We start from the raw sequence: 17,341 nt of genomic DNA on the forward strand, positions 1-17,341 counted from the left end.
TTCTTTACAATTATACTACTGAAGTATTATTGATGTACAGTATTATATGTTACAGGTGTACAAAATAGTGATGTACCATTTTGAAAGGCTATACTCCATTCAAAGAAAGCCATTTAAATTTTTTTAAATTTTCTTTTGTTTTGGCCCCACGGTGTGGCATGTGGGATCTTAGTTCCTCAACCAGGGATTGAACCCTTGCCCTCAGCAGTGAAAATGCAGAGTTCTAACCACCAGAGCCAGGGAATTCCTTCATGTGATTTCTTAATTAATTTACCTCTCTTCCAGAGACTCTAAGCTCCATGAGGGCAGGATTTAAGCAAGAAAGAGGTGAAGGGACAGTAGTAGATTACTCAGGATTGTGAAAGAAGGTGGAAGAACAGGGGTTTTTGTCCAGAAAAGAAGGGCCTATTGATGGAAGGAGGAAAGAAGGAGGTGACCTGGGACAGTAACTAGGACTTTTGGCTCAGGTCTACCTCAGCTCAGCCTGGCACCAACAGATGAGGTTTGTGTGAGTGTGCCTGCTAAGTCGCTTCAGTAGTGTCTGACTCTTTGCAACCTGATGGACATGTAGCCCCCCAGGCTCTTCTGGTCATGGGATTCTCCAGGTAAAAATACTGGCATGGGTTGTCATTCTCTTCTCCAGGGAGTCTTCCCAATCCAGGGATCGAACCCACATCTCCTGCGGCTCTTGCATTGCAGGCAGATTCTTTACCGCTGAGCCACCAGGAAAGCCCAGATGAGGTTTACCTTCTCTATTTTTTCCACCAACCTGAGCATTTCATTTCTTCCCAGATTTAAAAACCTGAGTTGGTTCTACTAATTCTGAGCTACTTGCTAGCTCTAAGCCTCCGCTGCTGCACCCATAAAATGCAGAAGTCAAGCCCCAGGAAGGGAGAGATCTGCGTTCAAAAGCCAGCTCTGCTTTTTCCTGCTGTGTTTCCATGAGCATCTGACTCAGCTTCTCTAAGCTTCAGCTTCCCTAGGCATAAGGAAAAGGTTTCTACTTCCTGAGGCTGTTGGGAAGCCTCTGGAGTCGATACACAGGAAATCTTTAGCATAGTACCTGGCACAGTGAGGGCTCAGTGCACATGGGTTTCCACTGCCATTACGATCCTCACCATCCTCTTCACCACGGTCACCATTCCTGTCCTCCCCACCCAAGGCTTCTGTGAGATCCCAGTGGGACAAAGAACTTTATAACCATAAAGCATAACCATAATCTTGACCTCTGAATGTCAACGGCACCAAGGTCCCCAGCCCCTGCCCATAAGGCCATAGTAACATCCCTTCGTTGGAAACAAGGCCTGTGTCCTTCCGTCCTCAGGATGCTGGAGCAGCCTCTACGCCTTCCCGTCCTTTGGTGAGCCTTGATACAGTGACAAATGCATCTTTTGTCCCTTTCTGTTCTCAGGACTCCAACCAACCAACCGAAGAACTGTTACCCAGTGCATTGTTCCCAAGGAAGAAAAGAGCCAAACACCCACCCACACTTGCTTTGTGCCAAGAATCTCCAGTTGGGTTGCAAGGCAGCATATGTTGTCCTTTTGGAAAAATGAAAGTGAGACCAAGTGAAGAGCCAGCAGAGGTGTCTCAAGTCATCCCAAGGCAAGTGAGTGGGCGGTCAAAACCTGGTGGTCTGACTCTACCCGGAGCCACGCCCTCCCTGACCTTTGCATTAGACAGCTTCCTGTCCTGTGTAAAACAGGATGAGTAAAGAGATACTATGATCTCAAAGGGTAGATCCTGGAGTTCAAACCCACATACTCGACTAAGGGCTTCCCTGGTGGCTCAGACAGTAAAGAATTTGCCAGCAAGGCAGGAGCTGCAGGTTCGTTCCCTGGGTCAGAAGAATCCCCTGGAGAAGAGAACGGCAACCCACTCCGGTATTCTTGCCAGGAGAATTCCACGGACAGAGGGGGCTGGTACGCTACAATCCATGGGGTTGCAAAGAGTCGGACACGACTGAGAGACTAACACTTACTTACTTGACTGAAGAAGCCCAGAGAGGGACAAATACTTCCCCAAGTTTACGCAGCGGTATATGCATTTATTTCTGACTGCACTGACTGGGTCTTCATTGCTTGCACAGGCTTTTCTCTAGCTGCCGCAGGTAGGTGCTACTCTTCGCTGCAGTGCACCGGCTTCTCATAGCAGCGGCTTCTCTTGTTGCAGAGTATGGGCTCTAGGTGTGGGGGGGCTTCAGTGGCTGTGGCACAAGGGCTTAGCTGTTCCACAGCCCGTGGAATCTTCCTGGACCAGGGATCGAACCCATGTCCCCTGCATTGGCAGGCAGACTCTTAATTCCTGAACCACCAAGGAAGCCCTACACAGTGATTTTTCAACTGGACCCAAACTCACTTCAGTTAAGTCTTTTGGTTTTAAATAACTGGGCTAACAGTGTGATTTTTTTTTTTTTAAGGTAAAAGCTGTACTGGTATTCATCATAGCTTAATAAACTGTAAAGGATCTCTCTTCCCTGAGTAACATTTGCCCTTCTTCTTAACTTCAGTGTTTGAGCTGATGCTCTGTTGTTGAGGGAGAATGTAGCACAGAAGCGAAAAGTGCAGGAGCTGGAGCCAATCTGATCTCCAATCTCAGCTCTGCTACTTACTTGCTGTGTGACCTTGGGAAGTTACTTGACCTCTTTGAGCCTCAGTTTCTTCATCTGTAAAATGGGATAATATTACTTATGATATGTTCTTGTGAATTAGGGTCTTGACTTATATGTAGCAGTGCCTGAGAAATAATATGCTCTCAATAACTGCTAGTTACAATCACCTCCAAGTGAGTTGTTTAAGGGAAAGAGTTGTTTAAGGGAAAGATTTGAAGTCAATTGATTAGAAGATTCATGCTTTCTCATAAAGTCTCAGATGATACCAAGAAAGCATATCTGGAAACCAACAAGGAATCCGATCACTGATATGTGCAAATGAATTGTGGATTTGTTGTTATTAAATTCAGGTAAATGACTTAAATTGACTTAAATTTAATTACTTAAATTCAGGTAAATGACTCAAGAAATGAAGCATCTGTTTGGAAGTTGTGTTAAGATGTTGACTATGCCAGGTTTTTTGGGAAGGGCAACTCTCAATTCACACAGATGCTCTAGATTCTGAGGAGGGAATTGAAGAGAGACTGTGTGAGTCCCAGAAAGAGGACTAATGGGCTTATGGGGTAATGCCAGCTCCTAGAAGGAAGGAGGGTGTGTGTGCTGATAGAACCACAGTGGGCCAGTGGAAATGCCACCAATTTCCACATGAGCTCTGGGCCAAAGCAGTTTCTTAACAAAAAGAAACACTGCTTTGAGTGACCTTCACACTGAGTGCCCTGGGCCAGTCCCGAGGTTGCTTTCTCCCCTCATTCCCATCTCCTGGGTAACAGCAGATAGGAAGCCAGCAAAGAAGAGGATGAGAGCATCATCTTCTCGGTCATGTGACAGACCCATGGTGGCTTTAGGAAACAAATACCAATGGGAAAGATGGACGTTTATTGTCTGGCAGGTTGCTCTGGTGATCCAGGGTAGTGTTTGAACTAGACTTGGGAAGCTGCCTGGGCATCAGAAACAGTGCATGTAGAATGTGTTGAGGAACTGCTTTGGATGCTAGTGGGCAACTTAGCTCCTGCAGACTCCTTGGGGAGGGGCTGGACCTGGGGAGTGTGTGATTCACTCCACTCCAGCCTTCAGGAGGCTGAGGCGTGAGGAGGCGTGGATGACATGAGAGACTCTGGAGGACAGGCAGCTTGTGGAGGGGGACAAGGTCTCGGGAGTCTGTGAGATCTTCCCCTGTGCTTGTTTCCCTATGTCCTACTGTGTGACAACTGAGTGTTGGTTGTACTCTCCCCCTTGCAAAAGGTGTTACCAGGATCAAAGGAAAAAATGTATAAGAAGTGCAAATGCAACTCTTTCTTCTTATAGCATTATTAATTATTGGAAGGCAAAGTTTCTTTACAGCCAGCTGCCATTCAGGTCATGCTAATAGCTCCCTTGAGGGATACAAGCAGTTGGATGAGATCTTCACAATGACCTGCTGAAGTAGACAGGAGAGCAGTTGTGATCAGGTGACACTCTGAGGCCTGGAGGGGTCGAGCATCTTCCCCGAGACCATTTAGGTAGCAGCTGGTGGAACCAGGCTAGAGGGAGGCAGCTCCCTGACTCCTGGCTCAGCACTCTCCTACAATAGATGCTCCTGGGAGGCTCAGTTATTTATTGCGATGTTATAAAAACACCCCCAGGGACTTCCCTGGAGGTCCTGTGGTTAAGACTCCATGCTTCCACTGAGGGGGGCACAGGTTCAATCCCTGGTCCAGGAACTAAGATCCTGCATGTTATGTGGCATGGCCAAGAAATTAAAAAAAAAAAACAACTTTGTGGCTTACAACAATAAGCTTGAGATTCTGTGTTACAGCAATGTAGGCTGGGCTGAGCTGAGTGGCTGTAAAAGAAGATCCATTTCATTTGTGTATCTTCTGCTCACTCCAAACGCTTCTGGCCACCAGGTTGGTGGGGTTTCTCTCCCAAACCAAACAATTCCATGACACCAGAATTATAGACCATCCTACAACTTAATTCTGACACCATCTACCAACTCCATGGGCTAAGGGTTCAATTCCACAAGGCTACCTCTCCACCCCCACTTCAACGCCAGTCACAAATCCAGGCTGTCATCTGTGCTTCTGACCAATTGACTCTGTAGATCAGAATTTCCCACAGTCCTCTCTTCAAGTTTAAGTTGCTAGAGCAGCTCACAGAACTCAGGGAAATGGTTTACTTATTAGACAACCAGCTTATTATAAAAGGATATAACTTGGGAATACCCTGGTGGTCCAGTGGTTAGGACTCTGTGCTTTCACTGCTGAGGGTGCTGGTTCAATCCCTGGTCAAGAAACTAAGATCCCTCAAGCTGTGTGGCATGGCCAAAAGAAAAAAATTTATAAGAGTATTCCTCAGGAACAACGAAATGGAAAAGATACATAGGGCAGGATATGTGGGAAGGGGAATCCAGCTTCCATGCCCTCTCCAGGTACACCTTCCTCACAGAACCTCCATGTGTTCATCAACCTGGAAGCTCTCTGAACCCCCATCCTTTTAAGTTTGCAGGGAGTCTTCAATACACAGACAGGACTGATTAAATCACTGATATTGATTCATCTTCTAGCCCCTGTCCCTTCCCCATGGGTGGTGTGGCAGTGGGACAGAGAGGGGCCTGAAATTCCAACCCTCAAATCGCAGGGTTGTTCCCCCTGGCAACTAGCCCCATCCTCATTAACATAAACTTGAAAGGGGCTTGTGAATAATAAGGCACTCCCCTTGATCACTTGAGTTGTTCCTGGAATTGAAGCTATCTGAGGACAAAAGACCAAATATGGTAACAAGAGTCTCTCATTATTTTTATCACTTAGGAAATTACAAGGGTTTTAGGAACTATGTACCAGGAACAGAGACAACGACCAAATGTACATTTCTTATCGTAAATCACATTATCACAGTGGTACTGCAGATCTGAGGCACATGCGGCTGGTCTTGGTCAGACTCACTCCTGCATTTCTGTCAACTCCCTGGTTGGCTGGGGGCTGGCCAGCCACAGATACTCGACTGGGATGGCTATTTCTGCCCCACTGTAGCTCCACATTAGCCAGTAGGCCAGCAGGGGCTTCTTCCCATGACAGCAGTGGCAGGGCTCCCAAGAGCAACAAGAGAAAGCCCCTTAAGTGTAGGCACTTTTCAAGTCTTTTCCTGTGGCACAGTTGCTATTGGCCAATTGCCCAAGGCAAGTCATTGGTGAAACCTGGGTCTTTGTGTATGGGAGCTACCCAAGGGCATGGATACAAAGAAACCTATCCACAGTTGCAACAAGCTGCCATGTGTACAGTGATGAAAGGGAGAAGATGAATGCCAGGGCTCCAGTTTTTATTCAACCTAGGATTCTGTGCCATGGGCCAGAGGTTGGTGTTCTTACTCTGAGAAGTCTCCTTGGATTCCTAAAATATAGTTCTTCCCCATCACAGCGCACTACTGTTGGGGGAGTTTGTAATTTCTTCAGTTCTGTCTCGCCACAGCAAAAATTTGAATCGACAGACAGATCGGTGTTACAGCTCAACTTTACTTGGCATGCAAAGGAAAATACATCCTCAAAGCGTGAGGGTGGGCCAACCCAAAAGATGTGAAGAGAAGAGAAGCCCAATTTTGGCTCCTCTTTTTGTATGTTTTTTCTTCCTCCCCCTGAGCCTGCCCTATATAAATTGGGCTAGCCAGGAGGGGCTGTTTGTTTCACTGAGGTTGGTCCTCCGACCTTCCTTTGTTCTATTTTTGGGGGCTTTTCCCTTCTTTGTCTTTAGCTATCACCATTCTGAACTCCTTTTTCCTATTCTAACTACCTAACATCCCCCCCTCAAGAAATGGGAGGCCCAATTCTTTGGGAATTGGGACATTGAGATCTCTCTGGCTACTTCCTGCAGAGCTGGGATGGTGAGGGGCATTAGGCCTCCCCCTCTTGCTAGTCTCAAGCCTCAGAGTCCTTATAGCAGTGTCCATCTAAGGGTGAGTGATATTTTCTGTGGTTGGGTGTAGTTTTATATATCCTTGTTGAACTGGCACTGCATGTTTTAGCTTGTTGACCTGAGCAGAGACAAAATGGGTTAAACAATTGATAATATATGGGGCAATCACATGCAGCATCAGTATGGTGATAATAAGGATTAGTAGAGGCATTCAGTTCAGTTCAGTTCAGTTCAGTCACTCAGTCGTGCCCAACTCTGCAAACCCATGAACTGCACCACGCCAGGCCACCCTGTCCATCACCAACTCCTGGAGCTTACCCAAACTCACGTCCATCAAGTCAATGATGCCATCCAGCCATCTCAACCTCTGTCGTCCCCTTCTCCTCCTGCCCCCAATCCCTCCCAGCATCAGGGCCTTTTCCAGTGAGTCAACTCTTCGCATGAGGTGGCCAAAGTATTGGAGTTTCAGCTTCAGCATCAGTCCTTCCAATGAATACCCAGGGCTGATCTCCTTTAGGATGGACTGGTTGGATCTCCTTCCAGTCCAAAGGACTCAAGAGTTTTCTCTAACATCACAGTTCAAAAGCATCAATTCTTTGGTGCTCAGCTTTCTTCACAGTCCAACTCTCACAGCCATACATGACCACAGGAAAAACCATAGCCTTGACTAGACAGACCTTAGTTGGCAAAGTAATGTCTCTGCTTTTGAATATGCTATCTAGGTTGGTCATAACTTTCCTTCCAAGGAGTAAGCGTCTTTTAATTTCATGGCTGCAATCACCATTTGCAGTGATTTTGGAGCCCCCCAAAATAAAGTCTGACACTGTTTCCACTGTTTCCCCATCTATTTGCCATGAAGTGATGGGACTGGATGCTATGATCTTCGTTTTCTGAATGTTGAGCTTTAAGCCAACTTTTTCACTCTCCTCTTTCACTTTCATCAAGACGCTTTTTAGTTCCTCTTCACTTTCTGCCATAAGGGTGGTGTCATCTGCGTATCTGAGGTGATTGATATTTCTCCCAGCAGTCTTGATTCCAGCTTGTGCTTCCTCCAGCCCAGCATTTCTCATGATGTACTCTGCATATAAGTTAAATAAGCAGGGTGACAATATACAGCCTTAACATACTCCTTTTCCTATTTGGAACCAGTCTGTTGTTCCATGTCCAGTTCTAACTGTTGCTTCCTGACCTGCATATAGGTTTCTCAAGAGGCATGTCAGGTGATCTGGTATTCCCATCTCTCTCAGAATTTTCCACAGTTCATTGTGATCCATACAGTCAAAGGCTTTGGCATAGTCAATAAAGCAGAAATAGATGTTTTTCTGAACTCGTATTAGCCAACTCCAAATTCCCTCTCGCCATGAGAAGTATCTCCCAAAGAGAGATTGTAGTCACCCTGAGAATTCTCTAGCTCATTCTTTGAGATCTTGTAGGAATCTGAAGGTTTTTCTTGAGGACTGTGAGACTTTCTTTAACTTAGTTGGAGGTATTTACCCAGAAACAACACATCTTATTCAAGATGTCTCAAGTCCCTCCTTGTTCAGGGATCAAGAGATCTCAGTTCAGTTGCTCAGTCGTGTCCAACTCTTTGTGACTCCATGGACTGCAGCATGCCATGCTTCCCTGTCCATCACCAACTCCCAGAGCCTACTCAAACTCATGTCCATCGCATTGGTGATGCATCTCCTGTCTATTTTGGAGTACAACCCCTGCCAAGCTGTGTTGGCTCTTAGAGCTACCCTGAGAAATCTTACCCTTAGAAACTTAATTTTAGGGTTGTTCATTAGAATGGCACTCATTTGTAGTCCTGAATAGGTATCTGAGAGCTACCAGGAGTTCACAGGTATATTGAGTATCCTCTTCTGTTTTCTTCCATGGTTTGACTCGTGAGTAGTGAATCCAGGAGTTGTGTCCTGGTACCTTAACTGCTGTAGGAATAGAAAGTATTACAGGGTAGGGGCCCTTCCATGTGGGCTGGAGTTTGAGCCTTTGGGGACCCATCTTTCCAGACTTTAATTAGGACTTGAATCCCTGGAGCATATAGTGATGACTCTTTAGAATTTTTCGGGTCCTGGTTGACACCCCACAAGTGTATATTTTGTGGGAATTGCCTAATGGCCATGGTAAAGACCAGAGGGTTTGAGCCTCTGGATCTAGGAAGAGGTCACTGACATAAACAAAAAGGTCTCCCATATAGCATCTCATCAGAACTAAGACCAACCTGTTCCTTTCAATATCGGTGTGGAGGAGAGCTATTGGTAAGCCTCCTTCCATCCCAGGGAGGTCTCCTGGGTTATCTTTTTTATCGCTGATTTTAAGAATTTGTTGACTCTCTCTACTTTTCCTAAAGACTGAGGCCTCCAGGCACAATGGAGATAGTGAGTAATGCCCAATGCTTTTGAGACCCCTTGGGTGACCTTAGAAGTAAATGATGTCCCATTGTCACTTTGTAATGACCTGGGCAGACCAAATCTCAGAATGATTTCATGAAACAGTTTTTTTTTTTACCACCTCCTCAGCCTTCTCAGTCCAGGTGGGAAAGCCTTCAATCCATCCTGTGAATGTATCTATCATGACTAGTAGGGGTTTATACCCTTGAGAAACTGGCATCTGGGTGAAGTCCATCTGCCAGTCCTCCCCTGGGTAGGCCCCACATCATTGGACGGACTAGGCCAGCTGGGGTCTTCGAGCTCCTTGAGGGTTGTTTAATTGGCAAGTGGGACAAGAGGAGACAACTTGCCTTATAGTTGTTTGGAGGCTTGTTCCTCTGAAGGACCTCTCTAGTAGTCTTTGGAGGACCTTTTCCCCTAAATTAGTGTGGCATGTAAGGAGTAAACCAACCTTCATTGGAGGTTCCAGGCAGAAAAAGAAGTCCCTTCTTTTGGAACCACCCTATATGATCTTCTTGAAAGCCCTCACTCTTAGCTTTAAGAGTCTCACCTTCAGTATATGAAGGAGTTTCTGGCAAATTAGTTTGTGGAACTAAGGTGGCAACCCCTGTTAGGTCATGGTTCTGTAATGCTGCTCTCCTAGCTGCCTGATCAGCTGCTTGGTTCCCTCACACCACTTCCATGCTCCCTTTTTTGTGTCCTTTACAATGGGAGACTGAAACTTCAGTGGGCAGATGAACTGCCTCCAAGAGCCTAAGGATTTGATCATCATATTTGATTGGGGACCCTCAGGTGGTCAAGTGGCCTCTTTCTTTCCAAATAGCAGCATGTGCATGTAGCACCAGAAAGGCAGACTTGGAGTCAGTGTAGATGGCTACTCCTTTTCCTTTTCCCAGCTCTAAAGCTCGAGTCAGGGCTATGAGCTCAGCTAATTGGGCTGAAGTACCTGGTGGCAGAGGCTTAGCCTCTATGGTCTCAAAATTGGAGACTATTGCATATCCATGTCTTCTTTTTCCATCCAAGACAAAGCTGCTTCCATCAGTGTACCAGATTTTCTCAGGATCAAAGGATCTTCAGAGGATCTTCTGACAATTCCTCTTGGGGTTTTGTTCAGTGGTCCAAGGTTTCTAGGCAAGAATGAAAGGGGAGAGAGGCCTCAGGGATAGGCAAGAGGGCGGCTGGGTTAAGAACCTCACAAAGGGTTATAGTCAGGCCTGGACTTGCTATCAGAACTACTTGATATCCGAGGATTCTTTGATCAGACATCCATATATGGCCTCTCCCATTCAGGAGTTGTTTCACTTGGTGGCTGATAAAAATAGTTTGCCTGCAAGAGAGAGTTTTAAAGCATCTTCTATCAGGACTGCAATAGCTGCAAGATTTTGAAGCAGAGAAAGATCTCTTCCCAATAAGGGAATAGGACACTCAGGGAACACCAGAAACTGGTGGGAAAATATTTGTCCATCCCAGGAACAAAGAAGTGCTTGGGTGAATCTTTTTGTAACTGTTTTTCCTGTAGCACCCAAAATGGTACAGCTTTGGGAGGAGAAGGCTCCAGAGTAGGAGGTCAGGACAGAGTAGGTAGACCCTGTGTCAACCAAGAAATTCTTGGACCTACCTGCCACATCCAGTTGCACCCTTGGCTCCAGCCGCACGATGGTTACCTGTGACAGGCAGGCTGGCTGGAGCAGGCTGCTTCAGTCCTGTCGAGCCATCGTGAGGGAAGGCTTGGAGCTTGACCTTGAGGCTCTTGGGTCCTGAGGGCAGAGTGCCACCCAGTGTTCCGACTGATGGCATTGGTAGCATGTTTTAGGAGACTTGTCACAGTTTGGACACTTAGGCCCAATGTCCTGCCTGTGTACAGATTAGGCATTTGCCTTGTGCTTTGTCCTTTAAGGACTCAGGGTTTGCCCTGAGGGCCCCTGGAGGGCGTCCAGCATGCTTTGTCCCTTTCCTTCTCTCTCTCTCCTGGGCCTTGGCCTCCCTCTCCTGTTCTGTGTTATAAAAGGTATTGGTGGCTGTCCGGATGATCTCATCTAAAGAAGCAGCAGGGTCCTGCTACTGTAGCTGTTGTAACTTTATCCTGATGTCTGATGAACACTGGGACAGGAATTTGTCCTTTAAAATCACCTGTCTGTCATAAGAGTCTAAGTCCAGATTGGTAAACTTCGGAAGGGTCTCGTTTAGCCTTTCCAAAAAGGCAATGGGGTTCTAACTGGGCTCCTGAGTTATTGCTGAGCCCCAGGCATAGCTGATTACTTTCTGCTGGGCTGCTTTTAGTCCCTGTCTTTACACAGATTACAGAATGATCCCTTTCCCAGATGTTTTCAGGGTCATTCTAATCAATTAGGATCTAGAGACGTACTGCAGTTTCCCCCACTGGGTATTTATCTCTTGACATGTGAAGCCCCATAGCATACCTTTGGGCTTCGTTTAAGACCCTAGCATGCTCAGGGTCAGATAAAGTTTTACTAAATATGACCGTGATACACTTCCATGTCAAGTCAAAGGCCAAGGTAATGTGTTGGAATGTATCTATATATATGCCTGGGTCATCTGTATAGCTTCCCAGGTCTTGTTTGATCTGTCTTAGTTCTAAGAATGAGAAGGGCTTATGACCCTGGTTTGTCTGAATTCTCCAGTTTCAACTAAGGGACACACTCAAGTTGGCTTTCGTGGAAGGGGTGTTCCTGGATATGGGGGCACGTTTGGGTACAAGGAAGGAGTGCCAGGTAACTCGGGAGCCGTGGGAGGTGAGCCTTCACGAGGCGCTTCCGTCTCTTGGTTGTCTGCGCCTCACACCATTTGCCTGGTAGGCTCACTTTTAGGGCAGACAACAACCCCATAGTTAAGACAGAGTTCCTTCATATCTCTTAGTTGGAAGAAAATTTGGACATGGGGATCACTGTCCATTTCTCTTGTCTTTGCAGAATAAGTCTAGCTGCAGGAGGGTATTGTAATTTAAGCTCTCATCCTCAGGCCAGTGTTCCTTGTCCCCCAGAGGATACTGTGGCCACACAGTGGCACAGAAGAATTTTAAGCAACTTCTCCTTGAGGTTAGAGGATCGAACAGCTTCCAGTTATCGAGGATGCATCTCAAGGGCGTCTGTTGGGAAATGGATTGGTTATTTCCCATCTGAAAGACAGTGACGACAGGCAGGAAAAGAAAAAAAGTTAATAGGCTTCCTTCTATTTTTATGGGTGGACTTCATTAGGGGTGAGTCTTTCTAAAGATTATCCTACCCAGTACTGTTGCAACCTGAGAGCCAGGCGTCCCCAGGTCAGGGTGCAGGTCCCCAGGTAGGCTGAGGCCTGACAGCCTGTTGGAGATCGAATCCCCCAGCAGGTCGAGGCTGGTCAGCCTCCCGAGAATTGGGTCTCTGGGCAGGTCGAGGCATGTCAACCTCCTGGGACTCCTGGAGGAGTCCTTCCATGGCAACCTTCCAAGGACCAGATCCCTAGGCAGTTTGAAGCAGGTCGACTTCCTGGGGACCCCAGACTGGAGTTGGGCATCCTCAAGGTCTCCAGCGTGACCAGTGCTGGGTAGAATTAAGGGGACACAACTGAGCGACTGAACTGAACTGAACTGAATCTTAACTCATTGCTGGTTTGTCCACTGTGGATGGGAATAGATACCATGATGTAAAGCAATCCAAGTCTGTGCCCTGAGACTGAGAACCTGGTGAAACAGCCATAAGCCTTATCCTCTTATTGCTCTGAGGGAATGTAAACCACTGATTTCCTCTCCTAGTCTTCCATAAGAGCAGTTTAGGGTGTTTTCAGTGGTAAACCTTTCATTGTCATAGACCCACTCCAGGTAATAACAGAAGTAGTGACAAAGGAGTGGGTTATCTGGTCCTGTTAGAGGCATTAAGAGTATTTTAATAATAAGTGGGATGGAGCAATGTTACCTACAAGAGGGGAGGGTCCTGGTTGTAGGAGTTAGTAAGCGGCTTAAGAACAAATTGATAAGAGGCAACAAACCAGATGTTCCATAAAAGTGGAGTGGGGATTTGATCTGGGAGTATGTTTGTAACTTTAGGAGAAGGATTGTAAGGGTCTGGGCCCAAACAGCCTGCAGGGCTAGCTCCCAAAGTGGCAAACATCCCTTGAAGCCCAATTGCCCTTGAAGGGATGCCACCACCAGATGGACTTCTAGCAGGCATTGTGTGCCTGTCGTCCACCCTAGCGGGTTCACTGAGAAATGCTGTTGTTGCACATGCTATAGGAAACATGGAAGATGAAGGCCTGAATATCTAGAACGATTGGATATGACACAGTATTTCTCTTGCAAGGGCTAGCTGTCTTCTGTTTGTCCATCCAGAAGATTGTAGAGGCAACATTGTGAGCCCAGACAACACTGGGCTCAGGAAAAGAGCATGTAACAGGAGGCAAGAGGGCAGGGCACAACTTTTGAAAGAATGACATGGCCCAAGGGCATAACATAAACTGATTAAAATCAAATGGGTTCAAGATGACAAGCCAAATTCAATTAAACCTTGATCCTCAATCTGCAAGCTAAATGACCGACCCAGAGGTGCCAGGACAGTTCCAAGGCACTGTCTAAAGACCAAGGAGTTGGTGGTTCCCCAATTGTTGGGACGGTCCTCCCACTCATTAGCATACGAAATCACCCAGCTTGGAAAAACTAACCATACCACATTCCATGGCCACCACATTCACCCTCTTTGACAGCCCACACCCTGTGCACTGTACTTCTCTCTAAATCCGAACAAACCCACCTCTTACCTATCGCTGTGTCTCTCACTGAATTTTTTTGTAATGAGACATCAAGAGCCTGAGCTTCATTAGGTCTTAAAACCAGGCACCATGGGTTTTGGCCAGGCTCAAGTCTCAGGAGAGAGGACATGAAGGATGGGAGGAAAAAGCAGTGGGAAAATGTGCCTAGGAATCCCCTTCATAACCTGCTGGAAAATCTACTAAATACCTGACCTGTGCTCACAGTTTTCATTGGCCTGATCCTTGGCACAAAGAAGATTAAGATCAGAAGAACCCCTACCTGCTTGGGCAACAGCTCCAAGAGCACAGAGGATAGTGGAGCCTTTGAGACACACTGGGGAGTAGCCTCTCCAGAGTCCCTCAATTGCACCCACTGCCACTCGCCTGTCTGTAGAGGGGTTCAAGGAGACAAGCAACAGGAGATTGTAAAGGAATTAAGATTTTGTTAGCCATATGTCCTTCAAGCCACAGGGACGAGGACTTCTACCCCAGCCAGAGGTCTTCTAGAGTCTGGGACTGAGCTGCATGAGCTTTCTGCCGATTTGTTTTGGTTGTCCTGGTTTCCAGCATGATGGGCTTCCTGTTACTTCCACTGCATTGAGGTTTCTTTGCATTCAGCTTCCACCACAGGAGCTTTTGCTGATTTGGGCTTCTGCTGTGTTTGGGCCTCTGCCTTGCGGGGACCAAGCTGAGCTTGTTTCAGCCAGGTTAAATCTGAGAAACGGCACCATAGATGTCCGGGAAGTTGGTAATTTTCTCGGTTCTGTTTCACCGCAGCAAAAATTTGAAGTGACGGACAGATCAGTGTTACAGCTCAGTTTTATTTGGCAAGCAAAGGAAAATACATCCTCAAGGCGTGAGGGTCGGCCGACCCAAAAGATGTGAAGAGAAGAGAAGAGGAGCCCACTTTTGGCTCCTATATTTTAGTTTGTTCTCCTTCCCCTGAGCCTGCCCTATGCAAATTGGGCTAGCCAGGAGGGCTGTTTGTTTTACCTGAGGTCCTCAATCCGGTCCTCAGACCTTCCTTTGTTCTATTTTCACCGGCTTTTCCCTTCTTTGTCTTTTAGCCACTGCCATTCTGGACTCCTTTTTCCTATTCTAACTACCTAACACTATCATTGCTCTTTAATTGTTATAAACTCCGCAAGGGCAGGGACTGTGTCAATCTTTTTCACTACAGTGCTCCTAACATCTAGTACAAATAAATACTCGGTGAATGGACATCTTTATAATTTCACCTTTGAGAATTACAGAGAGGTGTTTTCTCATGCTTCATAATAGGGCTATATCCGGCAGCTTGATACCCACACCTGGGCTTCTCTGGGTTAGAATAATCTGTTGCCCGCTCTGAGTTGGTAAGTGTAAATATAACATTAATAATAATAATGGCCATATTTATTTAGTACTAATAGTTGTTGCTTATTAAGGACTTATGTATGCCAGGCTTTCCACATTACTTAATCTGCAATGCACATCAGGAGAGTTCCTAGACTCTTCTAAACCTCCAGATTCAAAGATTGCCACAGGCCACACTTGGCCCCATTCTGCATGCAAGACTATAAGACAAGAACCACAACTTGCCTGCAGGACCAGTCCGAGAGCTTCTTTTCTGAAGGAGTCTGTGTAGCAGTTCACAGATAGGAGGAGACAAAATCTCATCAGGCAGCAGGATTCCTTTTAGCTTAAAATCTCCCTTCCCCACAGGAGACAAATTCTCTTGTAACAATTCCATGGGGACATCTTCCAGGGTCCCTGTGGGCACAGGACAAGAATCACCTCTCTGAGGAAAGCCCAAAGCTATGACATTCTATCTAGTGTTTATAGTTCGTCCAACCAAGAGCAATCTACCAATCAGGGATAATCTTTATCCTAGGAGATATTGCTTATAAATAAATTTGACATAGTACCCTTACCAGGTAAGTAGGGGAACAGAGCTAGAGCACTAACTAAGGCCATGTTCTAGTGCAAATCGGGGTGTACCCTGGTGGTTTAGTGGTTGGGATTTCGGGCATTCACTGACATGGCCCAAATTCAATCCCTGGTGAGAGAGCTCGGGGGCTTCCCAGGTAAATAATCCATCTGCCAATGCAGGAGACGCAGGACACAGGGGTTTGATTCCTGCGTTGGGAAGATCCCCTGGAGGAGGAAATGGTAGCCCACTACAGTAGTCTTGTCTGGGCGATTCCATGGACAGAGGAACCTGGCAGGCTACAGTTCATGTGGCTGCAGAGTCAGACACAACTGAGCATGCACACCCATGAGAGAGCTGAGATTCTGCAAGCGTGTGGTGCAGCCAAAAAGAAAGTAGAGAAGGGTCATTCGTTCTTACCTATTACGACCTCCACTTTATAGACAAGGAAACATAGAGAAGTTCAGTGCATAGCAGAGCAAGGATTGAGCCCAGGTCCTAGGCCACATTGCTATTTTGTTAGTCTATCTAGCATTCTTTTTATAAAAATTGAATTAAATAATAAATTACAAAGCAAAATGTTTGTTGCCCATAAGTCATATTTTCTTTGGACTGTGCCAATGATTGGAATTTCATTAGCACTAGATTGATAGAGCCTATTACCTTTTGTTAGTGCCTACTACCACACAACTGCACTCATCTCACATGCTAGTAAAGTAATGCCCAAAAATCTCCAAGACAGACTTCAGCAATACGTGAACCGTGAACTCCCTGATGTTCAAGCTGGTTTTAGGAAAGGCAGAGGAACTAGAGATCAAATTACCAACATCCACTGGTACATGGAAAAAGCAAGAGAGTTCCAGAAAAAATCTATTTCTGCTTTATTGACTATGCCAAAGCCTTTGACTGTGTGGATCACAATACACTGTGGAAAATTCTGAAAGGGATGGGAATACCAGACCACCTGACCTGCCTCTTGAGAAACCTATATGCAGGTCAGGAAGCAACAGTTAGAACTGGACGTGGAACAACAGACTGGTTCCAAATAGGAAAAGGAGTACGTCAAGGCTGTATATTGTCACCTTGCTTATTTAACTTGTATGCAGAGTACATCATGAGAAACGCTGGACTGGAAGAAACACAAGCTGGAATCAAGATTGCCGGGAGAAATATCAATAACCTCAGATATGCAGATGACACCACCCTTATGGCAGAAAGTGAAGAGGAGCTAAAAAGCCTCTTGATGAAAATGAAAGAGGAGAGTGAAAAAGTTGGCTTAAAGCTCAACCTTCAGAAAATGAAGATCATGGCATCTGGTCCCATCACTTCATGGGAAATAGATGGGAAACAGTGGAAACAGTGTCAGACTTTATTTTTGGGGCTCCAAAATCACTGCAGATGGTGACTGCAGCCATGAAATTAAAAGATGCTTACTCCTTGGAAGAAAAGTTATGACCAACCTAAATAGTATATTCAAAAGCAGAGACATTACTTTGCCAACTAAGGTCTGTCTAGTCAAGGCTATGGTTTTTCCTGTGGTCATGTATGGATGTGAGAGTTGGACTGTGAAGAAGGCTGAGCGCCGAAGAATTGATGCTTTTGAACTGTGGTGTTGGAGAAGACTCTTGAGAGTCCCTTGGACTGCAAGGAGATCCAACCAGTCCATTCTGAAGGAGATCAACCCTGGGATTTCTTTGGAAGGAATGATGCTAAAGCTGAAGCTCCAGTACTTTGGCCACCTCATGCGAAGAGTTGGCTCACTGGAAAAGACTCTGATGCTGGGAGGGATCGGGGGCAGGAGGAG

General features: G+C 46.2%; 1 long non-coding RNA gene across 1 annotated transcript; it reads right to left on the minus strand.

Moving 5' to 3' along the window:
• Positions 1-5,367: 5,367 nt before the first annotated feature.
• Positions 5,368-16,666, minus strand: LOC132658672 (uncharacterized). Its single transcript, XR_009598599.1, has 2 exons — positions 10,507-16,666; positions 5,368-10,015 (listed from the first exon to the last, which is right to left on the minus strand). It is a non-coding gene; the product is annotated as an uncharacterized LOC132658672 (long non-coding RNA).
• Between the last annotated feature and the right edge of the window lie 675 nt (positions 16,667-17,341).

This window comes from Ovis aries, chromosome 25 (genome assembly GCF_016772045.2).
Source record: "Ovis aries strain OAR_USU_Benz2616 breed Rambouillet chromosome 25, ARS-UI_Ramb_v3.0, whole genome shotgun sequence".
Classification (NCBI taxonomy): Eukaryota; Metazoa; Chordata; class Mammalia; order Artiodactyla; family Bovidae; genus Ovis; species Ovis aries.